Here is a 19,240-nt window from a genome sequence, read left to right as displayed (position 1 = left end):
AGCTTATTGACAAGAATTTTCACAAATCAGCGTTTGCGTTTACAGGAGAGCCGTCTTCGAGGGGGGCGTCATTTACATGATGTTATTATTAAAAAATAAACTATATTTAATTACCTAATCATGCTATCTTTTATTCCAACTATAGGTATCTTTTGTATTTATTTTTTTAGCCTATACTTAATAAATGCAGGTTATATTACGCTATCCTGTATGTACTTGTTTTTTGTAACGATATTGAGTTTATTATTTTATTTTTCTTTAATAAAACCTTCTCTATACTATAACGAACACAAAAAAAGAAGAAAAATCCAATTAAGAACAGTCGTTCAGAAGTTATTTTCGTATATACATTTTGGCGATTCGCTTTTACTTTTATAAGGGTAACTAACTGACCCCGCAAACGTTGTTTTGCTATATATGATATTAACACCTTAATCCCCCAATCCCATATAACTTAGGGGTATGGATGTTTTCAAGTGGCCCCCAATTCACCTTCGCAGAAATACCCATGTACTACTCTACTGTGTTCTTTTTAATCCTAATGGCCCTCATTACCTTAAAGAACGGTTTACATTTCTTTGCAACTCCCATGAACGTTCCTTTAGATCTGGATCCAATTTGCTTCTGAAAATTCCTCCCCATTCTACTTCCTTCTACTCCAATCCCTTCACTCTTAGTGCTGTCCGTCTGTGGAATTCTCTTCCCCTTTCAATAAGACAAGCTCCAATGCAATCTTGTTTTAGCAACACCTTAAAAAGCATTATACGTCGCTTATTAAGTCATAACTGTCGTGATTTGTAGTTTACTTTATATATTTATATAAGTATATGTATATATTGTATATGTGTGTATGTATATGTGTTTTATATATTATATACTAAAATATTTACTTATTTATATATAACAAACACTTAACACTATATAATAAACACTAAACATTAAACACTAAACCTAAACACTAAACACTAAACACTAAACACAAAACACAAAACACTAAATACTAGACACTAGACACTAGACACTAAACACTAAAAACCAAACACTAAACACTAGACACTACATACTAAATACTAAATACTACACACTAAACATTACACACGAAACAAGAAACACTAAACAGTAAACACTAGACACTAGACATTAAACACTAAAAACCAAACACTAAACACGAAACACTAGACACTATATACTAAATACTAGACACAAAACACTAAATACTACACACTAAACATTACACACGAAACACTAAACATTAAACACTAGACACTAGACATTAGACACTAGACACTAGAGACTAAACACTAAAAACCAAACACTAAACACTAGACTCTACATACTAAATACTAGAGACTACACACTAAATACTAAATACTACACACTAAACATTACACACGAAACACTAAACATTAAACACTAGATACGAGACACTAGATACTACACACTACACACTGATTACTACACACCAAGCACTACACACCAAACACTACACACTACACACTAAACTCTACGCACTAAACACTAAACATATATATATATATATATATATATATATATATATATATATGTAACCATGCTATGTACCGTGTTATATATATACATATTATAAAAAGCGGTTATATTAATATTACAAACAGACACTCCAATTTTATTCATTTGTATAGATAATATGTTAATAATTCTTTCACCAAAAAATACAATATAAAAAATTTTGCTATACCTAACAGTAGTGAAACAGTAGCAGTAGATATGACACAGATAAAATGAATGAAGGTTACGATGTTATAAAAAAGTGATCATAAGATTTTAATGGCAAAGTAATAATAATCCACGTTCAAAAAGTAAGCATAACTCGAAAGATTAATAATAATCCAGTAACAGTTCTAACCACAGTGCCGGCCGTACTTTCTACTCACTATCTGATTCAACCGAAGCTAGCAACGCGATCCCGTTTTAATAACGCTACTATTATTACAATGAATACAATTTACTGGTTTTTGCCCGTGGCTTTCTTTTACCACATATTTTATGGTTTATTTGTAAACAACTCTTCGATATGAAATTTAAAAATTTATTTTATAACACATTATTTTTTATTTAAGCTTTTTATGTATGTAAATTCAGCTAAAAAAAACTATTTGAATCTTAACATAGAGAGTGTATCAAAGTCAACACACGACAACAACGACAGATGAGATAACTAGCGTTGTACCAAATTAGGGTTAGAAATGAAATATTCGGAGCCACTTTTTATTCCACACTTAACGTTACATATAAATTATTATTTAACTTTAACACATATAGGTATTCACCTAAAATACGAATTCTCATTAAAACGATCAACTTTACAGAAAACCGCACCTAAATCTACTACTCTGAAATAGTGTTGTGTTGATTGTGTTATATGGTAAGTAAAGTGGCCAGGACTCCTGGAGAGAGTAAGGTCGGCAATACGCTTGTGATGCTTCAGGTCTTACAGACAATTAAAGGCTACGGTAATCGCTTACCATCAGGTGCGCTGAACGCTTGTTTACCAAATTAGTAATATAAAAAATCCATGTTATACAGACTAATAGACTTATGAAGTGGTTTAGACTTATGTACTTGTATAACACGCCTCTGATGACACCCCTGATGTCCCTTTTTTGTTTTGAAATGACCTTAAATACATTGTTATATCTAGGCAAAGGTAACAACACCGCAAATGTATATAAATTTTCATAATGAATAATATAAAGGCAGACTACAATACCGCTTTTAACTCTTTACAGGAGTATTTATGATCTTTTTATGAACCCTTTGAGGATAAATGTAAGGTTTTATGAGGATGGAGACTACATTTCTGTTGTTATAATTGTATCTATGGATGTACTTTTTTTATTTTAATTCTTTTTTTTTTCTACATAACTTATAATGAAATACTAATTTTAAATTACGCACATTGAAATTAAAAAAAAAATTGAAGAGACTGTGATTTATACTAAAGACAAAGTGAGATTGTTTTATTTCTTCTTTTTTGAAGTGGAATTTCTTTACTATTACTAAACTATAGCAATTCTTGCTACACCGATTTTACAGAAGAATTACACAACTCGAGAGTCATTAAAATCTTATGTATCTGAATCGTATTCGGTTTACGTAAGTAATCATAATAAATTAATATTTACGAATACCAAGCTAAAACAATACACTTAGTTATTCTTATAACATTCATACAACTAGCCCCTTAAACTTATTGATATATTTTGATGGATTGAATCAGCCTATAAGGGACCGGAGCTTAATCAATCACGGATTATTGATATGTGTTATGTACAAATATTTTTGGTAAAAAGAATATCCTTAGAAATTATCGTTAATTTTTAGGTTTAAAATATTTAATAATATTAGTATTAATTAGAATTACTTACGTGTGCATTAAATAAAAACAACAATATTTATACCTATTCAATATAAAATTAAATTTAGTAATTATTATTTACAGACAGATACCGAAACATAGACAAATCCCGTTATAGCAGAACTGGTGCAAAAAAGCTAGCATCTTAAGCATTTCCTCTAAGAAATAATAAACCAAACATCCTATCGTCAATGAAGAAAATAAGACATGGAAGTAGATTAATTTTTTATCTCCTTTCATATCAATAGTCAATGTAATTCAAACCTAAGAAGCTTATTATAATGACATTTGTTTACAAATACCATCTTCTGTTTGGTGTTTATGTCCTTATGGATCTCTTCGACACGTTATGCCTTCCAATTGCCATTGGGAAGTACATAATACGTTCAATTTAGGTTTTCAATACAAGCGTCTTATCAACACAATCCACAGCAGTACAGTTTGGCAGATAAACCTTTGACCCTTCTGCTACACCGTGAGAAGGCTTTTGCTTATCATTGGGACCTTAATCAGCTGCTAATGAGACTTAATTCTTAATCATTACATAGTATAAAACAAAGTCGCTTCCCGCTGTTTGTATGCTTAGATCTTTAAAATTACGCAACGGATTTTGATGCGGTGTTCTTTAGTAAATAGGGTAATTCCAGGGGAAGGTTATAATACATTCATAATATAGTAGAGAAATACTGATCGTTTTTGCAACCGTGCGAAGTCAGAGCAGGTCGCTAGTTCATTATAATTTATTATTAAAAAGTTTGCAACCTACTTCTAATAGGTATGGTTTCGCTAATGTCACGTAGAACGAAAAGAAGTAGGAGATCTACAATATTATAATTATTTGTTCCACTGTATCTGTCAAAATGACGCTCACCTGTCAAGTATTCGTATGAAACGTGATATGCACGCCAAACAATAACTTAAAAAACGTATTTCTCATAAATTTTATACGAACTGATCCAATTACACATTTATATAAAAACAATACAGGAAAAGTTGAACATTTCATCATACACAACCTGTGACCATCATACCAACATTCTCTTTTACGTCCTTTTTGATATATTGTTATGTACGTCGTTTTTCTTTCTTTTATACTAACCTTGACCTGAGGAATAAAAACCAATTGTCAAATTAAGTGCAGTCGTTTAAAAAAAATGTGCGAACATACAGTTCAGTGATTTATATTTATTTATAGAGACAGAGTTGCGAAAAAAATAAACAGTAAATAAATATTATTTCGTTTGTATAAAGAATATAATTATAATACATAACTCATCGCACTCATTATATAAAACAATAAATGAATATCTTTACATTTTATGTTTGTACTTTCTAATTACTATTTCAGACGTAAGATCGCGCTTCTAATTTTATGGACTATACCAACTTTTCCTTTCTTATAATTGAATTTATAACTAAGAATTTCTTTTTTTTAACCGACTTCCAAAAAAGGAGGAGGTTCTCAATTCGACTGTATTTTTTTTTTTTTTTTATGTATGTTACATCAGAACTTTTGACCGGGTAGACCGATTTCGACAAATTTTGTTTTAATCGAAAGGTGGTGTGTGCCAATTGGTCCCATTTAAATTTATTTAAGATCTAACAACTACTTTTCGAGTTATATCTAATAATGCGTTTTTACTTGACGCTTTTTTCGTCGACCTACGTTGTATTATACCGCCTAACTTGCTACTGGATGTACCGATTTTGATAATTCTTTTTTTTTTTGGAAAGGAGATATCCCTAGTTTGGTACCGTGATAAGAAAACCAGGATCTGATGATGGGATCTCAGAGAAATCGAGGGAAACTCTCGAAAATCCGTAATAACTTTTTACTGGGTGTACCGACTTTAATAATTTTTAATTTAATCGAAAGCTGATGTTTATCATGTGGTCACATATAAATTTTATTGAGATCTGATAACTACTTTTTGAGTAATCTTTGATAACGCGTAGTTGCTTGACTATTTTTTCGTCGATCTACGTATTATATTATGTATTACTTGTCGATGTAATTGAAGTCGGTTTTTTTTTCGTTTGCGAGCAAACACAATTATATAAGATAACGACGGCAATAATAAATTACTTTAACAATTATACAATATTCATCTATATATACCGCATCTATATATATCATATATATATACCGCTACAAAACTAGAAGTTACACTCTGTATGCTGTTAGGCAAGTCTAACTCCGTGGTTTTACCCACTTTTACCAATGTTCTGCTCCCAAGAGTCACCGTGCGATGATTCATATATTAGTTATTAATTTACTCAAAAACTTTTAGATATTTTATACAGATATGGTAAAGTAAATTAAAAACATCTGAAAAGTTATATGAAATGAAATTTAACCATAAGTACTCCAGTACGCATATATAATTTGCATAATTTGATAAATAAATTACACACACACACACTAAATAATAAAAATTTTGATTGCTGGCCATATTAAAAAACGTGCTTATTACACCAAAACAATATTATATATATGTATATCGCAAGAGATTTCCAATTACATAAGCGGACGTGAAATACGTCACGGAAAAGAAGATGCTGAGATGGATATGTAGCGTTACGCGAATTAACCACGTGCGGTAATGGTGCGTATAATCGCCTAAAACACCGACAGTTTGTGATTCGATTCTCGCTCGGATTGGGTATTTGTATTTGTATAAATATTTCTTTCCGTTTTTTATATCTGTCCTTGTGGATCTCTCTACCGTGTCCCTGTTGCTATCGTAAAAACCTCATAGCAATCGTTACTCATAGTAGGAAACATATTCGCCAACCCGCAGTGAAGCAGTGTGGTGAATTAAGTTCTAATCCTTAAAAAGTTATGTGGTATAATATCACGTAGGTTGACGAAAAAATAGTCAAGTAAATTTCTGCATTATGAAAAACTAATGCAGGACTAAAGTACTAAGACTCGAAAAGTACTTATCAGATTTCAATTAAATTTAAATGGGACCACATGACAAGCACCACCTTTCGTTTAAAAAAGAATCATCGAAATCGGTCTACCCAGTCAACAGTTCTGAGGTAACATACATTAAAAAAAATCGAATTGAGTACCTCCTCCTTTTTAGAAGTCAATTAAAAAGAACACTTACAGGATGAAAATTTTTGAAGTTATATTATTATAATATAACCGTTTAATAACTAACTAACTAACTAACTAAACTTTTTTCCGCTTTTATGTCAGTAGTAGTTAAAAAGTTAGGTAAGAGTAAGAGAGTTAAAATAGAATAGAATAGAATAGAATAAAATAGAATAGAATATACTTTATTGCACAACACTCGGAAAAAAATTTACACAAAACAGTTATTTACACATAGAAATAGTAATCTACAAAGGCGGTCTTATCGCTTAGTAGCGATTTCTTCCAGACAACCTTTAGATATAGGATAATATGCATTGAAAAGGTAGCAGCGCAATTATCTGTATAATTTGTATATTCAAAGATACTGTGGGGTGTGGAATTTTCAAACAGTTCTGAGTTTTAGTTTTTTTTTTTTCATACTTAACAGTAACATAAAAATCTATAAAATAAACAGATTTACTTTGGCATAAATAACATATGTACCAAATTATGATTTATTACGTCTTATCATACAATCAGTACAGCAAAACAAACATTTCATAACTGCCATTACATTTTACTTGCAAGGGCTCGTCCCCGAAGCACCCATCCTTACGACTAATGCAATGCTTGCTACATACAACAACAAAAAACTAAAAACTACTTTATTTCCATGAGCTAAGATCCGTTTTTCCTTACAAATTAACTATGTTTTAAATAAACAATGGGAACATCAAATGGTAACAGTCTATATGAGCACGCAATCCGATTCGCACTAATAAATTTAGAATGACCAAGATTTCTTACAAATGTGGACTTTTTTTATTAATTCCTGCTAACACATGATGTAGTGTGACTTTAAATCTTATAATATAAAACATAATGAAGAATTGTCAAGCTTTTGGGTCAGTCACGTCAGGCCTATGGCAGTCCACTGCTGGCCATATATTATAAATTAACTATACAATTCCTATCTTTTTATTTACTACCTTTTCATTTCTTAACTATGAATATCTTACCTAATGCATACAACATACATTTCCTTGTACTTAACTAAATAAATCTTAACAATCTTCTAATCTAAATGCACTATAAGCACTAAAAATGTAATAATATTACATGTCAAAATAGTGTTAGAAAAACTAAAATTGTAATAGTTTTATGAATATCACTACATAGTAACAAAGTCACTTACCGCTGTCTCTATGCTTAGATCTTTCAAACTACGCAATGGATTTTGATGCGGTTTTTTTTTAGTAAATAGAGTGATTCCAGGGGGAGGTTTATATGAGTGGGGGAACACTGATAGTTTTAGAGGTTTCTAATGTGATGTCTTAAATAAAAACATTTTTAGCGCATATATCATGTATTATAATTATTTTATTTTATATTTAGTATCAGCATTGCACCCGTACGAAGCCGATACGGGTCGCTAGTAAATAATTATAATAATAAATCAAGAATTTCTTCCACTATATACCTATATACCTACTAGCTGACATGACATCGATGAAAATATTTGAATTAAATATACATTTTTATAAAAACCTGCGAGGTTTTAGAAAAGTTTAAAAATAAATCGACTAGAATTGGAATATTTTTTTATTGAATTTTGGATTTAGCAACACACTTAGAAATTCATTTTTGTTTATTTAGATAGACTAGCCGTGCTCGCGACTTCGTTCGCGTGGAATTTGACAAAAAAGTTATTGTTTAATTTGCAGAATTATAAAATAAATAAATGTCTAAAAACTATCCTAATGTAGTAAAGAGTAATGCTTACTACATCAGCTATCTGCCAGTGAAAGTCCCGTCAAAATCGGTCCAGCTGTTTCAGAAATTAGCCGGAACAAACAGACAAACAACAGACACAGACAGAATAGACAGACGAAAATTGTAAACCCATGTGTAGTATGTGTGTTTAGTAAAAAAAGGGTAATTTTAATATTACAAACAGACACTCCGATTTTATTTATTTGTTGTATGTTGTGCGAGTATACTCGTAGATTCATTTTTCTAGTAAGGTATGGCTAACCTACAATGTTTGGAATGATTTATTTCTTCTATTGTAGAAATCGTTGTTCGCTGAAATAATCCAAAAATAGAAATAGCTTGTTTGTAATTTAATTTTATGTTATGATTAATGTATTTCATATTATGTAATTATGAAATAACTATATGTACATACGTGTATTAGACTATGACACTGTTCAAAGTCAATGCATAAAAATTACTTAATAACTAGCTTCTACCGACTTTCTGTTATATATTTTAGAAGGAAGCATCCTAATTAAATTCTTTTTTTTTTATGTATATAAAACTAGGTTGGCAAACAAGCGTACGGTTCACCTGATGGTAAGCGATTACCGTAGCTTGTTAACGTCTGCAACACCAAAAGCATAACAAGCGTATTGCCGACCCTATCCCCAAATCCTCCCAGGAGCTCTGGTCACCTTACTCACCAACAGGAACACAATACTGCTTGAAAACAATATTATTTAGCTGTGATCTTCTATATGTTCGAGGTACTACCCCAGTGCTCCATATTTTAAGCAAAAAATTTCCTGCTGTTACCTACCTCAGTTAATTTTTTATATAATTATATAAAAAAAAATGACATAACGTTTTGTTGTGCTAATGGGAACCAAGTCACATTTAAACTCTTAACTTACCTTCGTGGACTTTTGGAGTACAATTTGAATCAAATAATTAAATTGTAATTTTCTTTTACAATTACCTCATAATGATAAATCAGCAGTTGATCAACAGATTCAATACTAAGCGTAGACTGAACGTTGATATCAAAAGCCATACTCATGCGAATTTTGCGTATTGGACTTTTAAATAGATAGTAACCCAAACGCAAATAGTATATGCGTAATTACGTAACAATTTACAATGATACTTTACCATATCTAATTAATAATAAATTACTTTTTTCGAGGGTTGAAAAAAGTAATTTGTTATTATTATCTTTTGCTGGATTAATTAAATCTGTTAACTCCTATTAAATAGTAGTGGGTAGATATACGTTTTCCATACGTAACGAATTTGGTTTAATTCAAAATCCTCGCGTGATCTTTGAATATATATCTGCATTACAATCAATCAATTTCGAAAGTCACCTTCATTTCAATATTTTTAATTCGTAATTCTTTCTTAGGTGTTAGATTTTAATTTTCTAATTCGTAAACCAAATCTACATCTAAAAAAACAACAAAAAAACAGATTTTTTTTGACACAAAAAATACTCACTTATTATATCTTTTTTGACCTTCAGGTTTTGTCAAGAAATAAGAACCACTGTTAAGTGTAGGCTACTATTTCCAGTCAGGTTTTTGTTAGACAATGTTGGCTTTTAGCTATTCAAACGATCAAAGTAAAAATAATTAAACGTATATAGGATGTTCGACTCCTAACTGCGTTTCTTCAAATAGGGGATTCCATAGGTGTTATAGATTACGTTTCGAGTGTAAAAAACTGGTGAACTTCTCTGGTGAGTGAACTTCTCTGGCAACTTACTTCTGCATAACCATCCTATACTATTTTTGTTACCCCTAAAAAACCTTAGATAGTGTCCAATTATTACTAACTGCCGCATACAACTAAAGGCCGCATATGGAAACGAATTCTTTTTTCGTAGAATTATTCGTAGAATGATTTTATTGTATATTATAGCCGTGCTAATGCACTCACAAAAGTTATCATGCGGAACGAGTCAATCAAAGTAGCTCATGTATTTAAAAAAATTTAAAATAAGCTAAGATTTTTTTACACAGAACGTGATCTTTTACACCTACAGAAAACCGCATTTGAAGAAACGCAATTAGGAGTCGAACAATTTATATAAAAATTTAACTGATTTGGAAATTGATACTGAACTGATATCCTAATCCCTACTAATATTATAAATGTAAATGTAAATTTGTTTATTACGCTTTCACGCGAAAACTACTTAACCGATCATTATTAAACTTTGTATACATATTTTTGGAGGTATTAGAAATAGCATAGGATACTTTTTATTTAAAAAAATTAATTTCGAGCTAAACCGTGGGTATAAGCTAGTAATATTATAAACGCGAAAGTTTGTATGTATGGATGTATGGATGTTTATTCCTCTTTCACGCAAAAACTACCGAATGGTTTTGATGAAAGTTTACAATAATATAGCTTATACATTAGAATAACACATAGGCTATAATTTTTAATGATAATGTGTGATTTGTCCAAAATATATAATGTGGTGTTGTGTTAAAATTTTATTATAAATATATAACGATAATTGTCAAGTAAGTCGAAAAAAATCTGCCATCTGCGAGCTATTCTGGCGTGCGCTGCAAAAACGGTAGAGTTTAAAGGTATATAATGTATAAGAGAAATGCTTATCTTAATTAGTCCTACAAAAAAGTCCGCGACAGTAAATATATCTATTATTTTATGAATAAGCCATTATCGCAAACAGTGAACCATAAATATAATGAAAATTTATAATATTAAATATTAATAATTTATAAAAAATTGATTTTTATGTCCCAGAACCAATTTTAATTAATTTTGGTATAAAGATAGATATTGAAAAGATAATAAGCGACTTGAAGTACTTACTAATCCCGCAAAGACGAAGTCGCGGGTACCAGCTAGTTAGAAATAATTTAGCTGATATTACAAATAATTTAGCACTTAATAGGAAAAATAAATGTATGGAATTCTCAACACCGAATGCTCGTATGAAAAGGGAAAACAAACCTTACATTTATTATACCTTAGATTTATTAGATTTATTAGAACGTATTGGAGCAGCGTGGTGGATAAAGCTCTGATCCTTCTCCTACATGGGGAAAGAGGCCTATGCCCAGGAGTGGGATATTACAGGCTGAAGCGTATACCTTAGATATCTATATACTAAAAGCTTAGAATTCTGTCTAATAAAATGTTATATTGATTGTACTCTTTTTTTGGTACGTCTTTTTTTGTTGGTAATTCTAGGTACGAAATATTCAGGCCAGTCCTCATTTATCATTAGTTTCGGTAGTCTGAATTTCGGTGCTTATGCGATTTAAATTAACTAGCCGACTTGTATAATTAAATTAATTAACATGTCTGTATTGTTTCAAAGCAATATCATAGACTTTGATACAAAGAGAAAAAGAGTACAATGTTAGTAATGTAAAAAAGAGTCGTTTAAGTCACATAAAACTTTACAAAATCTGAATATTTTGAGATAAGTGAAAATGAGAGGTCACTGTAATTTATTTGACGCTATACTTACGCTTTTGTTGAAATATTATTGCAATAACGCCTAGTAAATGACATGTTGCTCAAAATGAATTACATACTTCATTTGACCCATAATTTTTCGCTCTATTGACTGCTGTACTCGTCGTATATGTATGATAATTGTGTTTGCTTGCAAACGAAAAAAACCGACTTCAATTACATCGACAAATAATACAACGTAAGTAGACGGAAAAAATGAACAAACGCACTAGTTGATACTACGATTTTCAAAGATTCCCCTGCATTTCTCTGGGATGCCATCATCAGATTCAGGTTTCCTTATCATCGTACCACTCTTGGGATATCTCATTTCTAACTAAAAAATAATCAGCAAAATCGGTTCATACACGACGAAATTATCCGCAAACACATAAATACATAATGGTCGAATTAAGAAACCTCTTCCTTTTTTGAAGTTGGTAAAAAATTAATGGAAGTAACTACGAGCTGCATAGACGACTAGAAACATGTTTCTTGCCTTAAAACAACTAAAAATCATATGTTGCTTTTAATGACGATAGTCAATTTTTTTTCAATGATCGTGTTTTCTACTTGTATTTAAAAAGAGGTTTAAGTTCTTTTTTTTTAATTTATAAAGAAGTATAATAGTATGGGACTTTGTAGATGCTACTTTGCTTACTAACTTTGCCGATGCGTTTTATGATATCAAATCTGTATCGTAAGTTTATATGATCTGTTAATTCGGAGATGACACAATGTTGTTATTATGGTGTCATTATGTCGAGAGAAAGATGAAATTTCCACTGTATCTCAATTTTTTTTCTGTAGAAACTTTGACTACAGTATCAATACAAATTATTATTATCTTGCAGTAAAGATATTTTAACGATTTATGAAACATTTCAGTATTTTTAATTTATATACGTTTTCACTTAGAAGAAAGAAAACATTTTAATAATATCAATCAAATTCAAAATTTAATAATAAATTACAGTTATCGTTATATTCCGATATAAAAATTAATTATTTATTTCGGGATAAAGAAATGCTCAAATTAATATTAAAATTCTTGTGAGCATTCACTTTCCTTACCGCTTTCTGAGTTTTTAATAGCGGAAATTAATTTGGCCAAACCCAAAATAATTAGTGTTTAAGAATAATTCATGAAGCACGTTGCATTATTATTTCGGCATTACTCGCGTTTGTTTTTTTTTTTTGTCTTTTCGCGCGTGTTTCTGTGCAACTTGTGGCTGTGGCGTACTTCGAGACACGCAAACTTACGAAATTATAACTAAATAACTGTTTCCACTACAGCACTATAGTCTATAATTAGAATATTTTTAGAGTCACCAAGAATTGTAGTTCGAACATTCTCGAATATTTTATTATCTACTGCACTATTTTTTTTTTTTTCGATTTTTAATAACTGTTTACTTTTCCCGTTCTTAATTCTTGTTTAAAATACTGAATTGCTATTTACTTAATTTTTTCATTAATTTATATGTTGAAGTTTTCATGTAGGTTTCCTTGTTTATAGTAGCGCTATTTAGATAACACTTTATCACTCACTTTGTTAAGGATACCCACCCTAAAATTTTCTCAAGAATTTCTTTTCCTTGTTTTTTCGTCACCTAGTTTCCTTGTGTGAGCATTCAATTCACTCGTATAAAGCATTCTTACCCAAGTTGCCACTTAGAAACCGTGTGTACTGTCAACCGCACAAATAGTAGTTTATTATAAGTACCTAATAGGCATTACAACTACATGTCCCTCTAGAGGTCAACTGGAGGACGACTTAGCGTAAAAGAAATTAGAAATTAAAGTTATCAAAAACTTACTTGATTGTTTTAACATTTCTCTTAAATAGTGAAAATACATTTATATGCACAACAGTCATCTATTAATAAATAAAAATAGCTAACTTAACGTTCTATTAAATGGAAACGATGCATAATCGTCGGTGGTACGATCGGCGATGACTCACAGTCATTAGGAATTTCTAACTTAAGTATTATGGCTACGCTGTTTATAAGAATCTAATAGTTAAATATTACCTACTTAAAACCAACCAAAATAGGCTTTAAATTTAAGAATATAAAGCACATATTAGTATGTATAAATGTATAAAAACTGCCACTCATAATGAACAAATTTTTATTTTATATTACAATGGATTAAAGTGCATTTTGGTATAAACAGAGATATTGTAAATGGTTTATGGTAAAAGCGATTTTATTTTGAGTGTATTAGGGGATATAATTCTGTGGATTCATTTAAGGGTAGTTAAACACATTTGAGATTTGAAAGTTTGGTAGTTTCAGCTTAAGTGTCTCTTATTGCAATTGTTGTGAATGTTTGGAGTTTGGACATCTTAAAAATATTTTACTGTCATTGAGTTCGACACCACAAAGCTGTGATTTTACAACCGACATTGACAACACAATATATTTCATACATAAGAAAATAGTGCCCTTTCATAAATAATATTTTTGATTAGTTTGATACATGTACGATTTTGAAATCAGTCCAGTTCATACAACAACAACGGTAATACTTACTTTCATATTTTCTAAGCTACTGGCTTTGAAATACACAGGCCGAAGACGGGCAGCAGCGTCTTCGGTGCGACTAAGCTAGCCCTGTGGTCACCAACCCGCCTGCCCAGTGTGGTGACTATGGGCAAAACACATGAGTTCACGTTATTTTTGGCGTAAACTTGTGGAGGCGTATGTCCAGCAGTGGACTGTATAGGCTGTAATCATGATGATGATATTTTCTAAATAATTATGTACTAAGAGAAATTAAATTAATATTGAGTAAATAAATATCGGCAACAACAGTTTGTATCAATTTTCATTTACTAACAGGTATTCCTGAGTTCAATAATATATTTTCGGAGCTAATCACAACGTCAACGTCTATCTCTACTTTTCTAAATTATCTCAAACATTTTAACACCTCTAGTTTTCTTTTTTCTTTTTTATCATATTATGTACAGTATATACAAAAACTTAGAACTGGTGTAAATTTTTTTTTTCATTTCTTCAATTCCCCTAATACACACTAGTGCATATGGAACAATCACAGTGTACGGTTAGTTATATACGGTGTTGGCAACAAAGAATGTTTTTGCAAAGTCAGTTTACAGACACTGTTTAAAACCATGTAAACCATACATAGAATTTTCTCTATCATGTTTATTATATATTTTCGTGAACACGTCGATTTTTGAACTTTAGTATCGATACAAGTCCCATGGTATTAAAAAAATAGAGCCTGTGAAACAGTGATGAGAAGTGACGCTGAAACTTAAGTGACAAAGGGAGAAAGGAAGACCGTGGTTTTACAAAAACAAATATATTTTTAAATATCGCGGTGATCGATCTTAACAAGTAAACTCCCAGTCACGTATCGAAGCTGAAACATACTTTTTAACATATTTTTAAATTCCTTTTAAACAAACCTTGTCCAAACCGTAACGAACACAAAGAAATAACTATGTAATTTATTTGATTCGTTCGGAAGTTATACGCGTACCTATATTTCAGGCATTCATTATTATTTATATAGATTTTTAAATGAAGCTATAGAAGCTTGAAGTCAATTAAATATTTCAACGCAATCAAAGCTCTAAACTGTTGGTATATGTGTACATTTATATTGTAGTCTATGTACTTAATTAATCTATGTTAAAATCTATGTTTTTGTTATCTATGGCAGATCCGTAGTTCTTTTCTTCTTGTCACCATGTAACTTGTAGTAAAATGTTCTTTCTTTATATTATAATAAAACGATTATAAAGTATATAAATGATAGTCTTAATTATTTTAACATGGTAGCAGAGCGTGGTTATCAAAGTTGAATGCAGTTTACGAAAGTTTAAATTATAAAGAGAAACGGAAATTTAAATTATAAAGAAAGACAAAATGGCGGTGAAAAATGAGATAAGTATTCCTGTGTTTGACGGGGCGGATTATTCTAATTGGAAAATACGTATCCTAAAATTTCTACAATATCGAGGATGTTTAGAAGTCGTGAAAAGGGAAAAGGGTAAATCGGATGATAGTTCCTGGGATGAGAAAGATGTCCAGGCAACTAATTATATATACAGCGCAATATCTAATAAACAACTAGAGTACATTTGTGAAGAGGATACGTCATACAAAATAATGAAGAAATTTGATGAAATGTATTTAAAACAATCAACTGCATTACAAATAGTATACAGAAACAAAATTGAAGCCATAAAATTAAAAAATTATACAGATGTCGATGAATTTTTTCTCGATTTTGAAAAATCTATCAATGAATTGAAACAGGCAGGTGCCACTTTAAATGAACAGGAAAAATTAAATTACATGTTGAGGGCATTACCATCAAGCTTCAGCCATTTGGGAGATTTATTGGATATACTACCTGAGAAGGATAGAACTGTTGATTATTTGAAGAGTAAAATAAAATTGAAAAGTATAGAAAATGTGAGTGAAATGTCAAATGATACATCAAACGCTTTTAAAGCAGTCGCCAAGCCATCATATAATTGTTTTAGTTGTGGAAAACCTGGCCACCTGAGAAGAAACTGTAAATCTGGAAATGTAAACCCTGGTCGAGGTCACAGTTTTTCCTATAATAGAGGACGTGGTTTTTCAAATTACCGAGGACGTGGTCTGCCAAATTATCGAGGACGTGGTTCATATAACAACGGAGGACGAGGCTCAGGAAATTATCACCATAATAATCAAGAGAATCAAGGTAACAGTTTTCATACGATTATCTCAAATAACACTTACACAATGAGGGAGACTGATAAGCCTATGAAAGGTCAAATAAATTGGTTACTAGATAGTGGCTGCACAGACCATATTATTAATACTGATGAGTACTTCAATTCCTGTGAGATATTAAATAAACCTGTTAAAGTTAAAATTGGTGATGGAACAATATTAGAAGCTACAAAAATTGGGAATATTAAAACTTACTTCTTAGTCTATGGGCAAAAATCTGAAGTGACTTTGACAAATGTTTTCTTTGTAAAAGAAATGAAGGCAAATTTATTGAGTTTTTCTAAAATTACTGACAAATATTCAATCACTTCAAGCAGGAAATTGTCAAAAATTTATAATAATTATGGAAAGGTTATAGCAATTGCAATTAAGGATGAAAGACTGTATAAGATGAAAAGTTACATGTATGAAGAAAGATTGGAAGCAAATATGAGTAAAAAGGATATGACGGTAAAGGAAAAACTACACCGTACTCTGGGCCATATAAATTTTAATAATTTGGAATTAATGTGTAAAAATGAGTCATTAGAAGGATTACCTAAAGAGATTGAATATGAATATTTAAAGTGTGCAATATGTATTGAAAATAAAATGCATAACTTACCATTTAATAATAATCGACGAAACGCAGAGGGGATATTAGAGATTGTTCATACGGATATAAATGGGCCACATCAGACTACAGGATATAATGGAGAAAAATATTTTTTGAGTTTTATCGATGATTACAGCAAATTAGTCAAAGTTTATTGTATCAGATCAAAGGATGAGGTATATGACTACTTGGTACAATATGTAAATGAAGTACAAAACTTGACAGGGAAGATGATAAAGGAACTGCGATGTGACAATGGAAAGGAATATATGAATGCAAGAGTTTTTCAGTTCGCAAAAGAGAAAGGAATAATAATAAAACCCTGTCCAGCATATGTTCATCAATTAAATGGAACAGCAGAGAGATACAATCGTACATTAATGAATATGGGTAGATGTCTTTTATCAGAAGCAAAGGTAGAAAGGAGATTTTGGCCAGAAATAATTAAAACAGCTGCTTATCTTAAAAACAGAACTTTAACTAATACTATTGAAAGGAAAACGCCGTATGAAATATTTTTCAAAAGGAAGCCATCCATCCAAAATTTAAAAATGTATGGGAGTAGGGTTTTTGTAAGAATTCCTGAAGAACGGAGAAGGTCTAAATGGGATAAGAAAGCAGAAGTTGGAATTTTACTTGGTTATACTGATACTGGATACAGAGTGTTAATAAACAACAGAGTTATTATTGCTAGAAATTGTGATATAATCGAGGAAGATGTTAAATTATGTGGTTTTGAAAGTGAGGAAGAAAAGAATACTGAATATAAAATAAAAAAAGGGAAAAAGGAAGATAAAAATACACAAGTGGAAAGAGATACAATAAAAGACTCAGAAAATGATGAAACAAGTGTAGCAGAAAGTGAAGATGAAGAGCAAGATAGAAGAACAAAAAGACAAGTTAAACGTCCACTTCGTTTTGATGAAGAATTCGGTTATTATTGCATATACTGTAACTACTGCGACGCTTTGGCTCCAACTGATTATCAGGAGGCGACTACATGTAATGAGGCAGCGAGATGGAAAGAAGCAATGAATAGTGAGATGGACAGCTTAATGAAAAATAACACATGGATTTTAGTTAACAAACCTCCCAAGGATAAAAGGGTAATTGACGTGAAGTGGGTATATAAAAGGAAGAGCGAAAATGAATATAAAGCAAGATTAGTAGTAAGAGGTTTTCAGCAAACAAATTGTATTGATGATACTTATTCTCCTGTTGCTAAAATGCCTACACTTAAACTATTGTTATCTTATTGTTGTCAAAATTCTTTAGCTATACATCAAATGGATGTTGAAACAGCATTTCTAAATGGTAGAGTATTATCTGAAGTTTATGTAAAGCAACCAATCGGTTATGAAAATGGAACTGATAAAGTTTATAAATTAAATAAATCATTGTATGGTTTAAAAGAAAGCCCCCGTGCATGGTATGAATGTTTTAATGATTTCTTGACTAATTTTGGTTTTCGCAGAAGTAAATATGACTATTGTTTGTATGTTAGAAGGGAAAATAACTTAACTGTTTATATTCTTTTATTTGTTGATGATTTATTAATATGTTGTGAAAATGTAGAAGTTATTGTTGATATAAAAACTAAATTGTCTAAAAGATTTAAAATGAAGGATATTGGTAAGGTAAAAAACTATATTGGTATTGAGATTGAATATATGTATAATCAAAATAATATCTTAACTTTGAGTCAGAAATCTTATATTGAGTCTTTAGCTAAACGTTATAATATTGAGAATGCTAAATTGTTTAAAACTCCTATGGAAATAAATTTAAAATTGGAACAATCAGATATTAATGAGAATGTGAAATATAGAAACTTGATTGGTGCTCTTTTGTATATTAGTTCAGGTACTAGACCTGATATATCTTATAGTGTAAATTACTTAAGCAGATTTCAAAACTGTTATAATGAGACTCATTTTAAGTATGCTTTGAGAGTTTTAAAGTATTTGTATTTGACAAAAGATCTTAAATTAACATATTGTAATAATAATAATGCTGATATTCTAGATTGTTTTGTGGATGCTGATTGGGCAGGAGATATTTTAGATAGGAAATCTACTACAGGATTTGTCATTAGATTGTTTGGAAATATTATTTACTGGAAATCAAAGAAACAAAGT

Source organism: Melitaea cinxia, chromosome 20 (genome assembly GCF_905220565.1).
Source record: "Melitaea cinxia chromosome 20, ilMelCinx1.1, whole genome shotgun sequence".
NCBI lineage: Eukaryota > Metazoa > Arthropoda > Insecta > Lepidoptera > Nymphalidae > Melitaea > Melitaea cinxia.
Note: the sequence above shows the minus strand (reverse complement) of the source record.